This window comes from Lactuca virosa, chromosome 9 (assembly GCF_052849685.1).
Source record: "Lactuca virosa cultivar CGN04683 chromosome 9, Lactuca_virosa_CGN04683_v6, whole genome shotgun sequence".
In the NCBI taxonomy this organism is placed as follows: Eukaryota; Viridiplantae; Streptophyta; class Magnoliopsida; order Asterales; family Asteraceae; genus Lactuca; species Lactuca virosa.
The window spans coordinates 196,083,039-196,102,692 of NC_136434.1; the positions used below are offsets into that span (position 1 = coordinate 196,083,039).

At 45.0% G+C, this 19,654-nt stretch overlaps 1 pseudogene; it reads left to right on the top strand.

Moving 5' to 3' along the window:
* Positions 1-12,975: 12,975 nt before the first annotated feature.
* LOC145140166 (zinc finger BED domain-containing protein RICESLEEPER 2-like) lies at positions 12,976-19,336 on the top strand (annotated as a pseudogene).
* The last annotated feature ends 318 nt before the right edge of the window (positions 19,337-19,654 follow it).

Sequence of the window (19,654 nt, forward strand, 5' to 3'; positions counted from 1 at the left end):
CCATTTTCATAAATCTCCCAATTACCAGAAACCATCAGAAGTCAACTGGTCAACCCTTGGTCCAAGTCAAAGTCCACAGTCAAAGTCAACAGTCTATGTTGACTCGACTCGTCGAGTGCAGATCACCGACTCGTCGAGTCCTTCCTGAACTCGAGAAGTCGTGAAATCCTTGATTGGCTCGTCGAGTTCCCTTTTTAACTCGTCGAGTTCATACGTGGCCAAGATTTGGAAGAAACCCTAGCCAACTCGCTGAGTCTTCTAACAACTCGCCGAGTTCAAGGCAATCTTCAACGAACTCGCCGAGTTGCTCAACCAACTCGCCGAGTTCACGGCTATGTTCATAGGACTCGCCGAGTCCAGCGTTCTACTCGCCGAGTTCATTCAGTCCTTTTTCCATACAGACCTGGTTTGAGCCATGCAGCGGCTCCAAACCACAGATCTAGGCTTCTAGGGCATGCTTATCACGTAAAGTTGCAAACTTTACATGCATGCATAGCTTTAAGGGCTCCAAATGTCAAAACTAAGCTCTTAATGGGGTTCTAAGCTCAAGAGGGACCTCAATCACGAACATAACTGAGACTTTACAACTCTAAAAGGTAATGAGGGTCCAGATCTGAAGTATAGCCCAACCATAAGGTTTCTCTACCAAGGATTTGGGGTTTTAGGGCTTAAAAGCAACAATTTAGGGACAAACAAGATCTAATAGATCAATAATGAAGATGGAAACTTTATTACCAGAATGGGTGACCACAAATGAATGTGTTCTGGATCTAAGTCCCCTTCCTTGAGCTCTTCAACCCCTTCCTTCTTCCACTTGCTCCAATGTGCACCAAAAGTCCCTTCACAAGGCAACAATCACTCAAACTCACCAATGGAGACTAGGGTTTCGATAAGGAATGCTCTGAGGGTGATGGAGGCTGAGATGGGGCTATAAAGACGTTTAAATAGGGTGCAAACCCTAAGGATTAGGGTTTCCTCCTGACTGGCCTACTCGCCGAGTCCAGGCGTGGACTCGCCGAGTAGATCACTTAAAGCCCGCGTCCAATTCGACATCTACTCGGCGAGTTAGGGCTACAACTCGCCGAGTAGCTCTTATAAAAAGAAACATTTAATCAAATTAAATACGTACCAGGAACGGGGCGTTACAATTCTCCCCCACTTGTCTCAGACTTCGTCCTCGAAGTCTGTTGCTGCTGCATCTGAAAACAACTCCGGGTAATGCCCCCGCATCTCCTCTTCGGACTCCCACGTCCACTCTGAACCCTTCCGGTGCTGCCACTGCACCTTCACTAACTGAACCACCTTGTTCCTCAAGGTCTTCGCCTTTCGATCTAAGATCGCAACTGGTCTCTCGATATAATTCAGGCTGCTATCAACCTGAATATCCTCCATGGGTACTACTGCTGACTCGTCCACCAAACACTTCCTCAACTGAGAAACATGGAAAGTGTTGTGGATCTGGCTAAGCTCTGCCGGGAGATCCAATCGATAGGCGACCCGACCCACCCGGGCCAAAACCCTAAAAGGACCAATGAACCTGGGGCCCAGCTTGCCCCTCTTTCGGAATCTGACGACACCCTTCCAGGGTGATACCTTCAGGAGGACCATGTCACCCACCTGAAACTCCAACTCGGATCGACGTTTGTCGGCATAACTCTTCTGCCGACTCTGAGCGGTCTGCAAACGCTGTCTAACCTGCTGGATCTTTTCGGTAGTCTGCAAGACTACCTCCGTACTACCCATCACCCTGTGCCCAACTTCGCCCCAACAAACCGGGGTGCGACATCTCCGCCCGTACAACATCTCGAATGGCGGGGCGCCAAGGCTAGAATGATAGCTGTTGTTGTAGGCGAACTCCGCAAGCGGTAGGTGAGAATCCCAGCTCCCACCGAAATCAATGACACATGCCCGCAACATGTCCTCGAGGGTCTGAATAGTCCGCTCGCTCTGGCCGTCTGTCTGCGGGTGGAATGCTGTGCTGAAGTGCAATCGCGTGCCCAGCTCCTCGTGAAACTTTTGCCAGAAGCGGGAGGTAAACATGACATCCCGATCAGAGACAATGGAGACAGGAACCCCATGGCGAGACACGATCTCCCGAACGTACAATTCGGCCAATTTCGCGGCCGATGAGCCCTCTCGTATAGCCAAGAAATGGGCGCTCTTGGTCAATCGATCCACGATGACCCATATAGCATCAAACCCCTTTGCCGTCTTCAGCAATTTGGTAATGAAATCCATCGTGATCTTTTCCCATTTCCACATGGGAATCTCTAGGCGCTGCAGCTTTCCATGCGACCACTGATGCTCGGCCTTGACCATCCTACAGGTCAAGCACCTCTCAACGTACCAAGCGATTTCCCGCTTCATGCACGGCCACCAATAGCTCAAACTCAAATCCCGATACATCTTGGTAGCCCCCGGGTGAATAGAGAAATGAGACTTATGAGCTTCCTCCATAACCGTCTGCCTAACCCCACCCGTCATTGGAACCCAAACCCGACCGCATCGGGTTAATAGTCCCCGACTATCCTGCACAAACCGGGTGTTCTCGCCCTTGATCCTCTCCAGCTTCCAATTTTCCGGGCGGATGCCCTCAACCTGGGCATCTCTGATCAAACTCACCAGCGGAGAATCCACCGCTATCCTCATACATACCGCTGGGGTGGAAAACCCCGCTGACTTGCGGCTCAAAGCGTCCGCCACTACATTCGCTTTACCAGGATGGTAAAGGATCTCGCAATCGTAGTCCTTGACTACGTCCAGCCACCTGCGTTGCCTCATGTTCAGGTTCGGCTGATCCATGATATGTCTCAAGCTCTTGTGATCCGTGTAAATGGCACAACGGACCCCATAGAGGTAGTGTCTCCATATCTTGAGGGCGAACACCACCGCCCCCAGTTCCAAGTCATGCGTAGGGTATCTCGTCTCATGCGGCTTCAGCTGCCGCGATGCGTAGGCTATCACTCGTCCTCTCTGCATGAGGACCGCCCCTAAACCTGTGATGGATGCATCACAGAACACCACAAAATCCTCGACTCCCTCCGGGAGTGTCAATACTGGAGCCTCGCACAAATGCTGACGGAGGGTCTCAAACGCCCTCTGCTGCTCGGGACCCCATCGGAAATCCACTCCCTTCCTTGTCAGACGAGTGAGGGGCACTGCAATCTTGGAGAAGTTCCGTATGAACCTCCGGTAGTACCCTGCCAACCCCAGAAAGCTCCTAATATCTGAGGGAGATTTCGGAACCTCCCACTGCATAACCGCCTCGATTTTGGCCGGATCGACCAAAATCCCCTCCTGGTTAACGAGATGTCCGAGGAACTGGACCTCCCGTAACCAAAACTCACACTTCGAGAACTTGGCGTACAGCCGTTCCCGTCTTAGAACTCCCAACAGCTCTCGCAGATGTTCCTCATGCTGCTCTCGGGTCTTGGAATACACCAAGATATCATCTATAAACACTATGACCGAGCGATCAAGCATCGGTCTACAGACCCGATTCATCAGGTCCATGAACACCGCTGGCGCGTTGGTGAGCCCAAACGGCATCACCACGAACTCGTAATGTCCATAACGAGTTCGGAACGCGGTCTTCTCCACGTCCTCCTCTCTGACCCTGACCTGATGATACCCAGACCTCAAGTCTATCTTGGAAAACCAAGATGCACCCTGTAACTGGTCGAAGAGATCGTCTATCCTCGGGAGTGGATAACGGTTCTTCACCGTCAACTTATTCAACTCCCGGTAATCGATACACATCCGGTGCGAACCGTCCTTCTTCCGGACGAAAAGTATCGGTGCTCCCCATGGAGAACTGCTAGGTCGAATGAACTGCTTGCCCAGCAGTTCCTGCAGCTGCGATGACAGATCCTGCATCTCTGGCGGTGCCAATCGGTACGACGCCTTATTAATAGGGGCCGCACCTGGCACCAAGTCGATCCTGAACTCGACCTGCCTCTCTGGAGGTATCCCTGGTAACTCCTCCGGGAATATGTCTGCGAACTCCCTGACCACCGGTACGTCGGAAACTGAAATCTGATCCCTGGCTCGCGTATCTACCACATACGCTAGATAACCTACACACCTGTGCTGAATGTACTGTCGTGCCCTGGCAGCTGAACAAAACCCTGAGCCCACTCTTGTGCCCTCGCCATATACAATCAGTTCTCCCCCACTTGGGGTTCGAACTACTACTCGCTGCCCCTCACAGTCGATCATGGCACCGAATCGACTAAGCCAATCCATGCCTACAATCACGCATACCTCCCCCATGGGGATCGGAATCAAATCTATCGGAAATGACACCCCGAAAATCTCCAAGTCACACCCTCGATAAACTGAAGAAGCAGAAACCCCGTGTTCGTTGGCGATAGACACTCGCAACGGACACTCTAACTCGCCCACTAGCGCACTGAACTCCCTACTAAATGTCTGAGATACGAAGGACCGACTCGCCCCCGAGTCAAATAAGACCAAAGCAGGCAAGGAGTTCACTAAAAACGTACCAGCAACCACATCTGGTGCTGCTCTGGCCTCCTCCGCTGTAAGCTGGAAGGCACGACCCTGAGCCTTTGGAGGCTCTGCCCTGACTGGTCTCCTATCCGTGATCCTCAAAGTAGCCAGCGCTGGAGCCTGCGCCGGTTTGGCAGCGAGTAACGGGCAGTTGGCCTTCAAATGGCCAACCTGATCACAATGGTAACATAACCTCATACTCTGAACTGGAGCGGCCTGGCGACAGTCTTTCGCGTAATGCCCCTCCTTGCCACACTTGTGGCATCCACTACCAGCTCGACACACACCAGAATGACCCTTGCCACACTTCCCACATGTGCGGCTCTGCTGACCCCCGGTCCTAGTATCAGCGGTCTTAGACCGCTTCGGCGCCGGCTGAGAATGTGCCGGGGCCTGCCGCTGTTCTCTCAACTGCTGCTCAATCTCCAACTCACGCCGTCTGGCGGCCTCCTGCAACTCTAGAAGAGTATCACATCGCTGGGTAGACACAAACTGACGGATATCCGTCTTGAGCATGCTCAGATAACGGGTCATCTGGGCCTGCTCTGAAGCAAACTCCGGGCAAAACATCGCCCTCTCAGTGAACATCCGGGTGATCTCCGTCACCGACTCCCCATCCTGTCTCAAACTCAAAAACTCATGTGCCAATCGCTCCCGCTCAACCCGTGGAATGTAACGGGCGCGGAACATATCCCTGAACTGCTCCCAAGTAACAACAGCTCTCTGATCATCAGAGTACGACCCAGTCGCAAGTCTCCACCAGTCCTTGGCCCCAGACCTAAGCAGGTTCAGAGCACACCTGACCTTCTGGTCAGCAGGACACGAGCAGGTGAAGAAACACCCCTCCACATCTGAAATCCACCTCATAGCCTTGATGGGATCCTACGTCCCATCAAAAGTAGGGGGCTTCGTGTTATCGAAGTCCCTGTACTGAAAACCTCTACCAACTCCTCCTCCCGTCGCTGATACAGCTGATGCAGCTGCTGCGGCGGCTGTCTCTGCAAGGGCTGCATAACGCTCATCAAAATACTCCACCATGGCGGTCTTGATCGACCCGAACATCTCCGGTAACTGAGCCCGGAATGCAGCAGCAACCTCAGCATGCAGGATCTCTCGAATCCTGGCATCCAACTCCTCTGTACCCATCTGCACCACTGGCTCAGGTGCTGTCGGCCCCTCCTGGCCTCTGTCCCCTGATCCTGATCCCGAACCGGATCCAGCCACGAAGCGCCTCGTCATCACCATTCTGAAACATATCACCAGTTATCAGATAATTCATATAAATCACTGGGAGCTAACTCCCTACTAACCCTAGGGATTGCGACTTACTTGACACGCGTATAGGTCCTGTGCTTTCAGTAGCATGGGCCCCTACTACCTTCCACACCTACCCATATTTGCCCCAAGTATCACCACAACACCCTAACAATATGCACAACATGGCGAGCGCTCAATCCTCACTCCTAGAGGAATGCTAAATATCTTATAACTGACCTCCCGGTCTCACTTAATCCCTCCTATCCATGAAACTTCCACCAACCCTGCAGCACTAATGTATGCTAGCCATGCATAACGCTGGACACTATAGACTTTAGAATATCCAATCCTACCCCAAGCCCCCAATCAAACAAGAACAGAACATAAGGCCAAATCAAACATTCTCAGGCTATAAGATCTTAATTATGTACAACTGGGATGCATACATTAGACAACTACAGTAATGATGTCAATCTCACATAAAGGAAACCCTAGGCTAGCAGGCATCATGTATTCAGGCAATTCTATCATGCAATTCCTGAAGATCCCTAGCCTAGCACTAACATGCTGTTCTATCATATCGTATAATCAAATAACTTGTATGGTATTTTGGGGTCTACTTACTGGCTCCGGCTGATCGTACGCCCTGCATCCTCCTTTATTTATTTTGAAAACCTTTTTGAAAAATCATTTTGAAAATCCTTTCCTTGATTTGAGACTGGAGTCACACGAGTGTTCCTCCAATTCACTCAAACCAAGGCTCTGATACCAACTTGTAACACCCAAAAATTCAAGCCAAATTTAAACTTTCAAAACATGTCGAATTTATCAAAACATTACAACTATGTTTTCAAAATACATTTATATCAGAGTTTTCCCAGAAACATAACATAATAGGAGGAGCTGTACGATCATGCCTTCGCCTTGCCGCGATCCCCTGATGTACCTGAAACAATAAACTGAAACTGTAAGCCCGAAAGCTTAGTGAGTTACCCCCAAAATACCGATACACATACAGTCCACATAACCATGTCACACCATGACATATCATAACAAACTGAGCAGAACAGCACATAACGGGTCCACAGCTTTACAGACTGGAATACCCCTGGGCCCACAGTGTGAGTCTGGAATGCCTACCGGGCCCTCAGCTCACATCTGGATTGCCACCGAGCCCTCAGTACGAGTCTGGAATGCCTACCGGGCCCTCAGCTCGTATCTGGAATGCCACCGAGCCCTCAGTACGAGTCTGGAATGCCTACCGGGCCCTCAGCTCGTATCTGGAATGCTCCCAAGTCCTCAGTATGAGTCTGGAATGCCTATCGGGCCCTCAGCTCATATCTGGAATACTCTAGGGTTTGTTGGCTACCGCACGGAGCAGTACAACCTCAACCCATCCCACATAACATATCAACATGTAACAGATAATGCACATGCAGACAATCAATCAGTATCACAGGTAGTCCTACAGACCTACCCTCTAGCGTATCAAACTAGCATGCATAACTAACTCATACTCAACATAATACAACTACTAGGATATCATATCCAATGGGCCGGCCTTGGTGCCTTAGACCCCTTAGTATCGTGAGGATAACTCACCTCGCAACTGTCGTCGGAAATAAGAAGGCTCAACTCCTGGGTCCAACACGAACTCCACCACCTATAGGTACCATACAAACCTTTTTCATAAATCTCCCAATTACCAGAAACCATCAGAAGTCAACTGGTCAACCCTTGGTCCAAGTCAAAGTCCACAGTCAAAGTCAACAGTCTATGTTGACTCGACTCGTCGAGTACAGATCACCGACTCGTCGAGTCCTTCCTGAACTCGAGAAGTCGTGAAATCCTTGATTGGCTCGTCGAGTTCCCTTTTTAACTCGTCGAGTTCATACGTGGCCAAGATTTGGAAGAAACCCTAGCCAACTCGCTGAGTCTTCTAACAACTCGCCGAGTTCAAGGCAATCTTCAACGAACTCGCCGAGTTTCTCAACCAACTCGCCGAGTTCACGGCTATGTTCATAGGACTCGCCGAGTCCAGCGTTCTACTCGCCGAGTTCATTCAGTCCTTTTTCCATACAGACCTGGTTTGAGCCATGCAGCGGCTCCAAACCACAGATCTAGGCTTCTAGGGCATGCTTATCACGTAAAGTTGCAAACTTTACATGCATGCATAACTTTAAGGGCTCCAAATGTCAAAACTAAGCTCTTAATGGGGTTCTAAGCTCAAGAGGGACCTCAATCACGAACATAACTGAGACTTTACAACTCTAGAAGATAATGAGGGTCCAGATCTGAAGTATAGCCCAACCATAAGGTTTCTCTACCAAGAATTTGGGGTTTTAGGGCTTAAAAGCAACAATTTAGGGACAAACAAGATCTAATAGATCAATAATCAAGATGGAAACTTTATTACCAGAATGGGTGACCACAAATGAATGTGTTCTGGATCTAAGTCCCCTTCCTTGAGCTCTTCAACCCCTTCCTTCTTCCACTTGCTCCAATGTGCACCAAAAGTCCCTTCACAAGGCAACAATCACTCAAACTCACCAATGGAGACTAGGGTTTCGATAAGGAATGCTCTGAGGGTGATGGAGGCTGAGATGGGGCTATAAGGACGTTTAAATAGGGTGCAAACCCTAAGGATTAGGGTTTCCTCCTGACTGGCCTACTCGCCGAGTCCAGGCGTGGACTCGCCGAGTAGATCACTTAAAGCCCGCGTCCAATTCGACATCTACTCAGCGAGTTAGGGCTACAACTCGCCGAGTAGCTCTTACAAAAAGAAACATTTAGTCAAAGCTAGTGGGAGTATAGTTAGCTTCATCGTATTGTATGTCGATGACATACTACTCATAGGAAACGAAGTCCTAACACTGTGCTACAACGTTCCTGAGTGCTTATGAACTAGAAGACTGTCATGAATTGGTGTGTAGATTGTCTAAAGTGTATTAGACATAGCAAAAGTGTGCTACAACGTTCCTGAGTGCTTATGAACTAGATTTGAGAATTGGATTAGACCCGCGCTTACTGGTATCAATTCATGGAATTTATCTCGAGTGATCACAGGACGATAATATCATATTGTCTTGAAACCTAGATATATGGTTTATTATTTGCAAGTTGGTTGTGCATTGATAATGCGTAAACGCATCAGTAACTTGATGTTATAAAACGCATTGTTGCGCATAAATTGATGAGTGAATGGTAAATGCATATAAGTCGAAGTTTATCTGTTCATTTTATCCTAAGAAGGTAAAAGCGATATCTAGGCCCCTCGATGATTTGGTTTGACTTATGTGTCGGGCCCGGTCAGGACTGAATTGATGTGTTCAATAAAGTTCTATGTCAGACGAATCTGAGATCGAGAAACAAACTGCTGGACAATAAGTATGAATATGTTCCATGTAATTGTCCGCACGATATCTAGAACGGAGGACTATACGATCCCTTATCTAAAGGACAGGTTACTGATAAGATCAGAGTTCGACAGCGTCTTTGAAAGCTACGATTGCTAATCGGATTGTATTTACGCTATAGTTGCTAGACTTATCCAAGTGGGAGACTGTTGGATTAGTGTCTAAGCACGTAACTATATTTGGTAAGTATTTGACCCGGTTGTGCATGGTCCTTTTGGGTTGCCTTCACCGAAACAACTAGATAGGATGATTTATGAAGAGAGAGGTTATTATGGTTTATTAATATATTATGAGAATAATATATTAAAGGAGAAACCATATAGTTTAATTAATATTAGACAAGAATTAATTAAGAATTAATTCTGTGGATAAAAGACATTAATTAAATAAGGGGACTAAAACTGTCAATTGTGTGATAGTTGAATATTGGGCTGAGGAGCCTTATGGATTAGGCATGGACGAAATTAAGGATGTGTCCATCTTAATTTCGGCCATAGAGGCCTTATTCCAGAAGGTTCCTTAGACTGCTTAAGGCCTACGCTATCTATTAGGGTTTTGACTGAAACCCTAGCAACACAAGTATAAATAGACCCCTAAGGCATCAGTTTTCGGCCACTGGAAACCCTAGAAGAGTTCATAGCCAAAATTGTGCCTTTCCCGTTCTCTCTAATATCATCTTCTTGCTTGTGGTGTTTGTAAGCCATTAGAGGAGTGACATTTGTGACTCTAAGCTCCAAGAGAAGAAGTTTCAAGCCATTCTTGAAGAGGTAATCATCTAGATCTGATTTTATATGATAATTTCGAAATATGTATGCTAGATCTAGGGTTTATAAGTCTTGGATGAATTGCATGTACAATAAAGAAACCTAGATCCAAGCTTTAGGGTTTGCAGGAGCACATAGGATGTTCTTTTGTATAAAACCCATCATGTTATATGTTGCATAGTAGTTATACTTGTTGTCTTTGTGATACATGTATGTGCCTGGTAGGGAGGTGAGTGTGGGTGAGGTCCCGTATCTCATCACTAGCTGAGTACGGACGTGGTTTCTTATCTTATTATTAGCATAGTAGGGGTGGGGCCCGGGACAGGAAAGAGGTGAGTGAGGGCGGGGGCCGGTATCTCACCATTAGCAGGAGTATGGACGGGTTCCATGACTCTTCAGTAGCAGGACAGGGGCAGGGCCCATGCTAGGCGAGGCCTTAGAACAGGAATACAGTAAAGTATGTTTTCTTATTGTGCTAGTATGTTATGTGATTTTATATGTATAGCGGTCGGGGCCCGGAGACAGGCGAGGCCTAAGAGAAGCAGATCTGTATACCGAGCAGGGCTCGATGCCCGGCGGGGCCTGCTGTCGGGCAGGGCCCGATGCCGGAGCGAGTCTGATGCCGGGCAAGACCCGATGCAGTGGGCGGGGGCCTAGTATGTGGTTATGTGTATGGTATGTGGTAGGTTGGGGAACTCACTAAGCTTCGTGCTTACATTTTTCAGTTTTGGTTTCAGGTACTTCCAGTAGCGGAGGGAAGAGCTCGGGATAACTACATCGCACACACCATGATGTTTAGCCTGGGATGTTTTACTCTGATTTTTGATATGAAACTTTGATGACAATGTTTTGATGAAATGTTTTGATAACTTATGGTTTTATTAATTAATTAAAATGAAATTTTTGGTCTTGATTTTTGGGATGTTACAAGTTAGTATCAGAGCCTTGGTTTGAGGGATTCGGGCACACTCTCGGGCGTTTCTGAACTCAAACTGAGGACTTGGTATGAAAATTTTCGAAAGGAAATCATTTTATAAAAAGAATCTAGAAAAGAGAAAAGAATTTGAAAAGAGAAAAGAACTTTGAAAAAGAAAAAAGGGTGTGGTGCATGCAATCAGCCGAGCTCAAGTAAGTTCTCCCAAATTACCCATACAAGTTATGTTATGATATGATTATCAGCTTTATGAGAACATCATGCTAGATTAGAACTAACGATCTAGGAAGGATGCCTTATGTGCCTATTACATGTGTATCAGCTTTATGAGAACTGCATGCTAGTTTAGGGATAAGGATGTAGGAAGGATGCATTGTATGCCAGTTATATGTATCTCAACTTTATGAACCACATGATAGTACAGATTAGTCAGTGATGGCCTGAATGTGATATGCTTGATTATGTGTACTCGATGCTCGAATGTTGCTTGCTTTGTGCTTTTAGGAGTTCTAGTTATCTTTTACTAACTAGTAAAAAAATATGTTAAGTTACATACTGCAAGGACGAAATAATTTCAGAAGGTTAGGTTTAGCCTTATTTCCCAGCTCTCGTTTGAGTCTAACCGTTTTAGGGTAGAACCTCTCATTCGAAGAATTATCTAGTCTTAGTGATATGTAATAGTATTTACGAGCTATTTAGGGGGAGATAGCATGGACTACTTAGGCAGCTAATGGCGGAGAGTGGGTTGGTGATTATCCTAGGGCAAGCCTAGGATGAGTTTAGCATGAGATCAGCAGTAGTAGTAGAAGGGACTTGGTGGAGTCGAGACAGTTCTTGAGGAAAGTACGGATAGATGTGGAAGGTAGTATGGGCCCGTACTACTGAAAGAAGAGGATCCGTACTCGAATCAGGAAAGGTTGATATGAATCTAGGAAACTTGTAGCATGTTAGATCCCTCGAGATTTGATGAGTATACTGATGTTTGTTATGGTGTATTTTCAGTATGGTGGTTCTACGTCCTAGGCCGAAGGGCACTTCAGGTGAGGGATTAGGCTCAGGCTCTGGATCCGAGCAGATCGATGAGCAGACGAGGGAGTTTATTTCGTCTGAGGTTACACGCAGCATCCTAGATCAGACTCCTGTGATCTTTGGATCGGTCAAGGAGGGTATTTTAGAGCTTCTGGATGAGAAGCTGAGTGCTTTTCGCACTGAGATAGCGGCCATGATGGGGTCGCGCACACTGACGTTCAGGGAGTTCAGAGCATGTGGAGCTCCCGACTATCATGGGGCTCAGGACCCCATCGCTAGCAGCAGGTGGTTGGCCGATGTTGCCAACGCTTTCCGTACGAGCCGATTTCCCGAGGGGGACAAGGTTCGACTTGCCTCCTGTCTTCTATAGGACAGAGCATGGGATTGGTGGGAGGATGTTGGACATTCCATTGGGGATGATGTTGCGTTGGACGCGATGACATGGAATGATTTCTCGGTCAGGTTCAAGGCCGAGTTTGCACCGGTGATTGAGGTGCAGCAGTTAGCGCGGGAGTTTCAGGACCTCCGACAGACGACTAAGATTGTGGCAGAGATTACCGCCAAGTTCAGGGAGAGGGCTCTTCTTGTTCCGTAGTATGTGGCGGACGAGGAGATGAAGAAGGCCCAATATCACGAGATGCTGAGGGATGACATTAGGCAGTTTGTGAGTAGGTACAGCTGCAAGACACTGGAGGATATGATTGCTCAAGCCAGGGAGAGGGAGATTGACCTAGAGCACCTCAGGAAGAGGAAGCTGTATGAGATTCAGGTAGCCACAGGTTCAGGCAAGAGACCCAAGGGGTCAGACTCGAGATCGAGGGACTATCAGAGTCGCAGCCAATGTGGCAAGTGTGTTAGGACGCAGGAGGGTGCGTGCAGGAGTGGTAGCGGTGGTGATTCTGGCTGCTTCAAGTGCGGCCGGATTGGTCATTTTAGCAGAGATTGTACAACTACCACCACCTAGGGATCAGAACTGATCTGCTTCCATTGCAATCAGCGGGGCCACAAGAAGGCCCAGTGTCCGAGTTTGGTTACCACGAGACATGTGATAGAACCTGCCCCTATGACATTGAGGATCACCGACAGCCGTCAAGGACGGGCAGAGGCACCTACGGTGAGGAGCAGGGATTTCCAGTTGACCACAAAGGAGGCACAAGCAGCTTCCGATGTTGCAGGTGTGTATCTTTTGCTTTCCTATCATCTTTTACTTATGATTTTATTGTTATGGTACTGCATCGATATTGACTTATATGCCATATGTATACATTGGATTTTAAAATAGTAATTAGATGTCGTTTCCCTTTCTTTACAGAAGTTTATCAGGATGCAGTAACTGTAGCAAGCGCGACTAGAACTCGGGATATGTATCGCTAGTATTTCGAGAGTGGTATTGATTGGTACTGGACAGTTAGATCACTAGCAGTGTGAGCGTCGGATTGCGAGCAGATCGATCGTTGGAAGGTGAAAAGGATGGGGAAATCTTTCAAAGGCTGTGAGCTGTAAGGAGTTAGCTGAATCGAAGTAGGGGAGAACCATCCAAGTATTCAGGAGTAGAAGTAAGTGTGAGACAGGATGAGTTCGCATCCGGTTGGGTAGGGAAGCAGCCCGATTGACCATGTGGATAGAGGAGTGCATGAATTGGAAGTTTGGGAAACTTCCCGATGTAGGGTCCGTGTATGCACGACAACATATAGCTGGTTTGGGAAACTAGGCTGGAGAATTTCCGACAGGACGCAGGTTTAGCTAGGATGTAAGACTACGGGATAGCCGTAGCACCCACCAGTAGTCAGGCGGTGAAGAAAAGAGTTGTAAGTCTACGGGGTAGCTGTAGCATTCATTAACAGTCTAGTTAGTGGAGTGTGGGCGAGGGACCGTATCTTCTAGTTAGTAGAGTGTGGGTGAGGGCCCGTATCTCCTAGATAGCAGAGTGTGGGCGAGGCCTGTATCTCCTAGTCAACATGATAAGAGTCAGGATAGGGTAGCAAGCTGAGATTCGAGGAGGGGTGGGCCTGTATAGCCCTAGAAAGGTGAGACCTGTGGGAGAAGCCGCTCCGATATCTAGTTTGGGTGGGACCCGTGGGCGAGGCCCTTGTACTTATAGTGGCGCAGGTGGGACTTGGTAGAGACCGTAGGGTCGGGGTAGGGGATCGAGGATCCCAGGACTTATAGAGATAGAGTGGCAAGGTAGATAGAGCGGGATTAGAAGCTGAAGTTTCTTCGGAAGCCACTGGGAGCGACTGAGAGATTGAGTTTGGTATCGGTAACTGGTGGGAGTCCGGTAACCCAGATAATGGCAGACCAGTTGGGACCAGGGTGGTCCCGGTTCATCCGGAAGACGGACAAGATACAACAGGATCTTCAGACAGGTAGTGATAAGAAAATTATGGAGTGGAGCAGTTAGTTAACCGAGAAGTGCTAAGTCACTTACATCTGGATTAAATAATCTCAAAGTAAAGGGTTTGACTCTTTTGTGCAGCTCTTGTATGAGTCTAACCGTTGCAGGGATGAATCTTCTACTTGAAGGATTATCTAATTTTCACGCTAAGTTGAGCGTTTAGCATCTGGACATAGTAAGTGGAAGCATTCAGTGGGTGACACCCAAGGGACCAGCACTGAGAGTGGCTGGAGTTTTAGTTATAGCAAAGGATCTGTCCTTCATAGAGATAGGAATGATGTTGATTATGTACAGTTGCCTTGGGAAGGCCGTGGACTGCGCAGAGTAAAGGGGTGAACCCCTTGGGATGTCAAGTCTAAGTACACAGGGAGTACCAGAAGGGCTGTCGGTTGGGTAAGAGAGATGTATTCCGAATTGATAGTGATTAGAGAGCTCTCAGGGTTTTTACCTCCAAGGATTAGCTTTTGCTCAGGAAGACCGTACCGGAGGCCCATAGAAGCGATCCTTCGAGGATTTGACTGAGAAGACAGAGTATGCATCGTATAGGAATGTTGTGAGTGATTGCGGAGTTGGTGGCCGTAGCGGACTTCGAGGATGAAGTCTAGTTTAAGTGGGGGAGAGTTCTAGCACCCGGAATCCAGAAGACCAAGAAAGGAAAGAAAACCTTAATTCAAGAAGGCTACTCGTCGAGTCCAGGGAGGAACTCGACGAGTAGAGGTGGATTTTGGGTCGCGGGTTAAGTGACCTACTCGACGAGTTGGGGAACCTACTCGACGAGTTGGGGAACCAACTCGACGAGTAGGTCCGGGTTTGGAAAACCCTAATTTCGGGCTTATGTACCCTATTTAAACATCTCATTCTCTACCCCTTGGCCTCATTTACAGCCTACATTGCCCCCAAACCCTAATCCACGAAACCCTAGTGCATCCTTGAGCTTGTGAGCTTGTTTTGAGAGTTTAGTGTGTGTTTGGAGCTTGTGAAGAAGAGAGGAAGCTTATAGATTCAGAAGGAAGCTAGTAGATCCAACAACACCATCTCATTTCCATCATTTTCTGGTAATCAAGTCTCTAACTTGATCATTAGTTCATTAGATCTTTTCTTTTCTCCTTTTTGAGGGTTTTTGGCCAAAGAGTGATAGCTTTTGGGATTTGGACGTCCCAAGCTAAGAACCTTTCAGATCTGGAAGCACAAAGGGTAGTTAAGGCATAAAGGTGCAAACTTTATGCCATTCGAACCCCCCACCCCCATGCAAGCTTTAAGTAGGGATGGAAAAAAAAAACCCGAACCTGACAGGGAAACCCGATTCCCGAAGTTTTCGGGTCGGGTCGGGTCACTATTATCGGGTATCGGACCGGGTATCGGGTTCTTATCGGGTATTTTTTTCGGGTTCGGGTCAGGGACTGGGTTGTGTCTGCCCCGACCCGACCCGCCCCGAATATATATATATATATATATATATATATATATATATATATATATATATATATATATATATATATATATATGTATATAATATTACACTTCAACCCCCTGGAAAAATAACCCTAACAAAACTCGTTCATGCCTTATAGGTTACAGCCGACATATCTCATATTTCCATTTTCCAAATTCATTGAAATCAAATCGCAAGCTACGACTACGAGCCTACCGCCTTCGATAGTGCGACGTGCGACGTGCGATGAGCCGATCAGCCGACGACCATCGACCAACAAGCAGCGACGGACGGACGAAGCAACCCTTTAATCAATTGATCGATGCCACGCCTGCGATATTTCCATTCTTTTTCTTCGATCGACGCTGAGAACTGGAAACAATCACATGTAATCGATCGCATATTTCTTTCTCTTCATTTTTTCTTGAAATTTATCATAGGTAATCGATCACAGCTTGTTTGTGGTAATTTGGATTCTTGAAATCGTAATCTTTCTTTGTCTTCATCTTTATTTCCATGTACTGTTAATCGATCACAGCATGTGCTGTTTCCATTCCTAATCTTGAATGATAATGTCTTTGTCTCATATAAGGATAGTGGAAATGAGTTTTTTTGAGAGGCTAGAACCAAAAATTCAGTTATATAGCGTCTTGTGAAATATAGAAAAGATGGTTCTTTTGATGCTGATACTTGCTAAAATATAAAGGGTTTCCAAATTTTATAGATGTACTTCCAATTTTTCTAGTGAAGATATATTTATCTGAAAACTTGGATCCATATCAATATCAAATATCAAATGCCAAAGAATTGTCTGATAAGTGATAACAGATCCTTTTCTGATTGTTGATACTATTTAAGCCTTTAGAAATTTAAACCTTTAGAAATTTAAAGTTGATACTAAATAGACTTTAGTACTTAGTATGCATATTTCTACAATGAATAATAGTTACCTAAATCACTAATGATAGAAACAATAACCAACAAATTAAAAGAAAATAATAAATATTATAATTTGGTCTCTCCACTTTTCCCTATGTTTTTATATAAGAACCATTCTTTATTATGTTTAGAATCTGTTTAGAATTGTTGAATATGATATTACATTGGTTGTTATTTTTCAGGAAATATGAATTCAACCAGTCAAAATCATGCTCCAACTGCAAGTAGTCAAGATGTGGGAGGTTCGGGTTCTAATCAGCAAAATACTGATTCTGTGGATCAACAAGATGGGACAAATATTAATGATACAGTTTTTGATGAAGATGGAGATGAAGTTGTTGGTTCGAAAAGGGCAACACGTTCACTGGCATGGCAACATTTTATAAAATTTAAATTGAATGGTGAAGTTAAAGCAAGATGTAAATATTGCTCTAAAGTGTTGGGTGCAGATAGCAAGAATGGCACAAAACATTTACTTGCACATTATAAGCGTTGTATACACAAACCTTTTACAGATATTCGTCAATCTATCTTGGTGCAAGAAAAAAAGAAAGTAGATGGTACTACAACGCATGTTTCAAATTATACATTTAATGCTGATACTTCTAGGAAGGATTTGGCTGAAAGGATTATTGTGCATGAGTATCCGCTTTCAATTGTAGAGCATCATGGATTTAGGAAGTTTGTGGGAGGTCTTCAACCTTTGTTTAAGGTTCCTTGTCGAAACACCATCAAGGGCGACATCAAAAGAATTTATGATTACGAAAGGGATAAAACTATGAGTTTGTTAGCAAAGAACAAAAGCAGAATTGCAGTTACTACTGATATGTGGACATCTAATCATAAAAAAAGGGTTTATGGCAATCACAACACATTTTGTAGATCAAAACTGGAACTTGCAAAGCAGAATTATGAGGTATATTGTACTTATTTAACTACAATTTATACGTACTTATTATTTATATGTTAATATTAACATATATATTTTTATATATTCTTAAACAGGTTTATTTACGTGCCTTGTCCGCATACATCTGATGTTCTTGCCGACATACTTTATGCTACTTTGTGTGATTGGAATCTTGATAGGAAAGTGTCAACTCTTACTGTGGATAATTGCACCACAAATGATGCAATTATCAGGATATTATTAGAGAAACTTCCTCTAAAATCACTAATGATGAATGGTGATTTGTTTCATATGCGTTGTTGTGCACATATTCTCAATCTTATTGTCCAAGATGGCTTATCTGTCATTAAATTTGAGATTGACAGAATCAGAGAGAGTGTTGCATTTTGGTCTGCATCACCAAAGAGGGAGCAAAATTTTATGACAGCAACAGAACAGTTGGGAATACCATACTCAAAGAAGTTGATACTTGACTGCAAGACATGGTGGAACTCTACATTCTTGATGTTGAGTGTTGCTATAAGCTACAAAGAGGTTTTCGATCGGGTAAAGACAAGAGACCCGAAGTATACATGTTTTCCTACATACCAGGATTGGGAGTTGGCTAGTGAGATTTGTGAAAGATTACAACTTTTTTATGAGGTGACTGTTATGTTCTCTGGTTCAAAGTATCCTACAGGTAATGTTTTTTTTCCTTTGATATGTGAGATTGGGTATTCTTTGCGTGAGTGGACAAAATCTCCTATTGAGGAGATTAAGGAGATGGCTGACCAAATGGTTTCTAAGTTCAATAAGTATTGGTCTGTAATTAATGGGATAATGGGAATGGCAGCGGTTTTAGATTCACGATACAAGTTAAAGTTTGTGGAGTTACTTTTGCCTGTGCTTTATGGAGAAGAAAAGGCAAAGATTGAATTTCAAAATTTGGAGGGGTTTGTCAAAACTTTGTTTCAAGAGTACGAGTCAAGTAATGCATCTAAAAAAAAGGAAGAGTGAAGGTATTGTATTCTTCTTATTGTTTATATAATAAATAGAACATTATCTTAAATTATTAACATTTTTATACTAAACATTTGGTGTTTATGGTGGTTCAGTTCCCGGTTCATCTTCATTTGGTTCTAGTATCTATTCCGGTCATCGTGTTGGATTCAAAAAGCTCTTATCAGATACTGCTTCTATTACTAGAGATGATGATGAATCAGGAGGTATGAGTGAGTTGGATAACTACTTGAAGGAGAAATTGTTGCCTAAAGATATGGAACTTGATTTGTTGGCATGGTGGAAAACAAATGGGATTAAGTACCCGACACTGCAAAGGATAGCTAAAGATATATTAGCTATTCCTGTTTCCACTGTTGCCTCGGAATCAGCTTTCAGCACTAGTGGAAGATTAGTAAGTCCTCATCGTAGTCGACTTCATCCAAAGACATTGGAGGCTTTAATGTGTGCTCAAAGGTTGTTGTTGAATGAAATTCGAGGTAGTATACTATTTTATATTAATTATATGAAATTGTGAATCTTTTTTGCATATTAATAATATTAATTTTATACAGCAACTTGTTCTGAAGAGACCGAGGCATATTGTCGTTCTGTTGAATTTGATTATGATGTGGAAGAGGTAAAACGACACTTCTAAAAATATTAATTTTATATAGTTTCCATGATTTGGTTTGATTTTGAGTTTATTTAATATTTTGTAGGAAAATACTAAAGAAAGCGAGACAACAAGTTTGGATGATTTTGTTTGATTTTGAGTTTGTAACTTTGTTTTAATGTTAAGTGGTAATGTATTATTGTGATGACTTAGTTTTTCATGTTGTGTACTTGCGTGTTTTGGTTGGTTGGTTGATGTTACAATATTAGACTATTAGTAATTTCTATTTGGTTAAATGATTTAAGAACTTATTTGGTATTTTAAGCCTATGCAACGTCTTAATTTATCATTCTATATTTATAGTTTTTGCCTTCTTTTTTTTTCTGCCATATTTCGGGTTATAGGGTCGGGTTTTCGGGTAATTATCGGGTTTCGGGTTTAGGGTCGGGTTCGGGGAAAGTTTCAGCCCCGA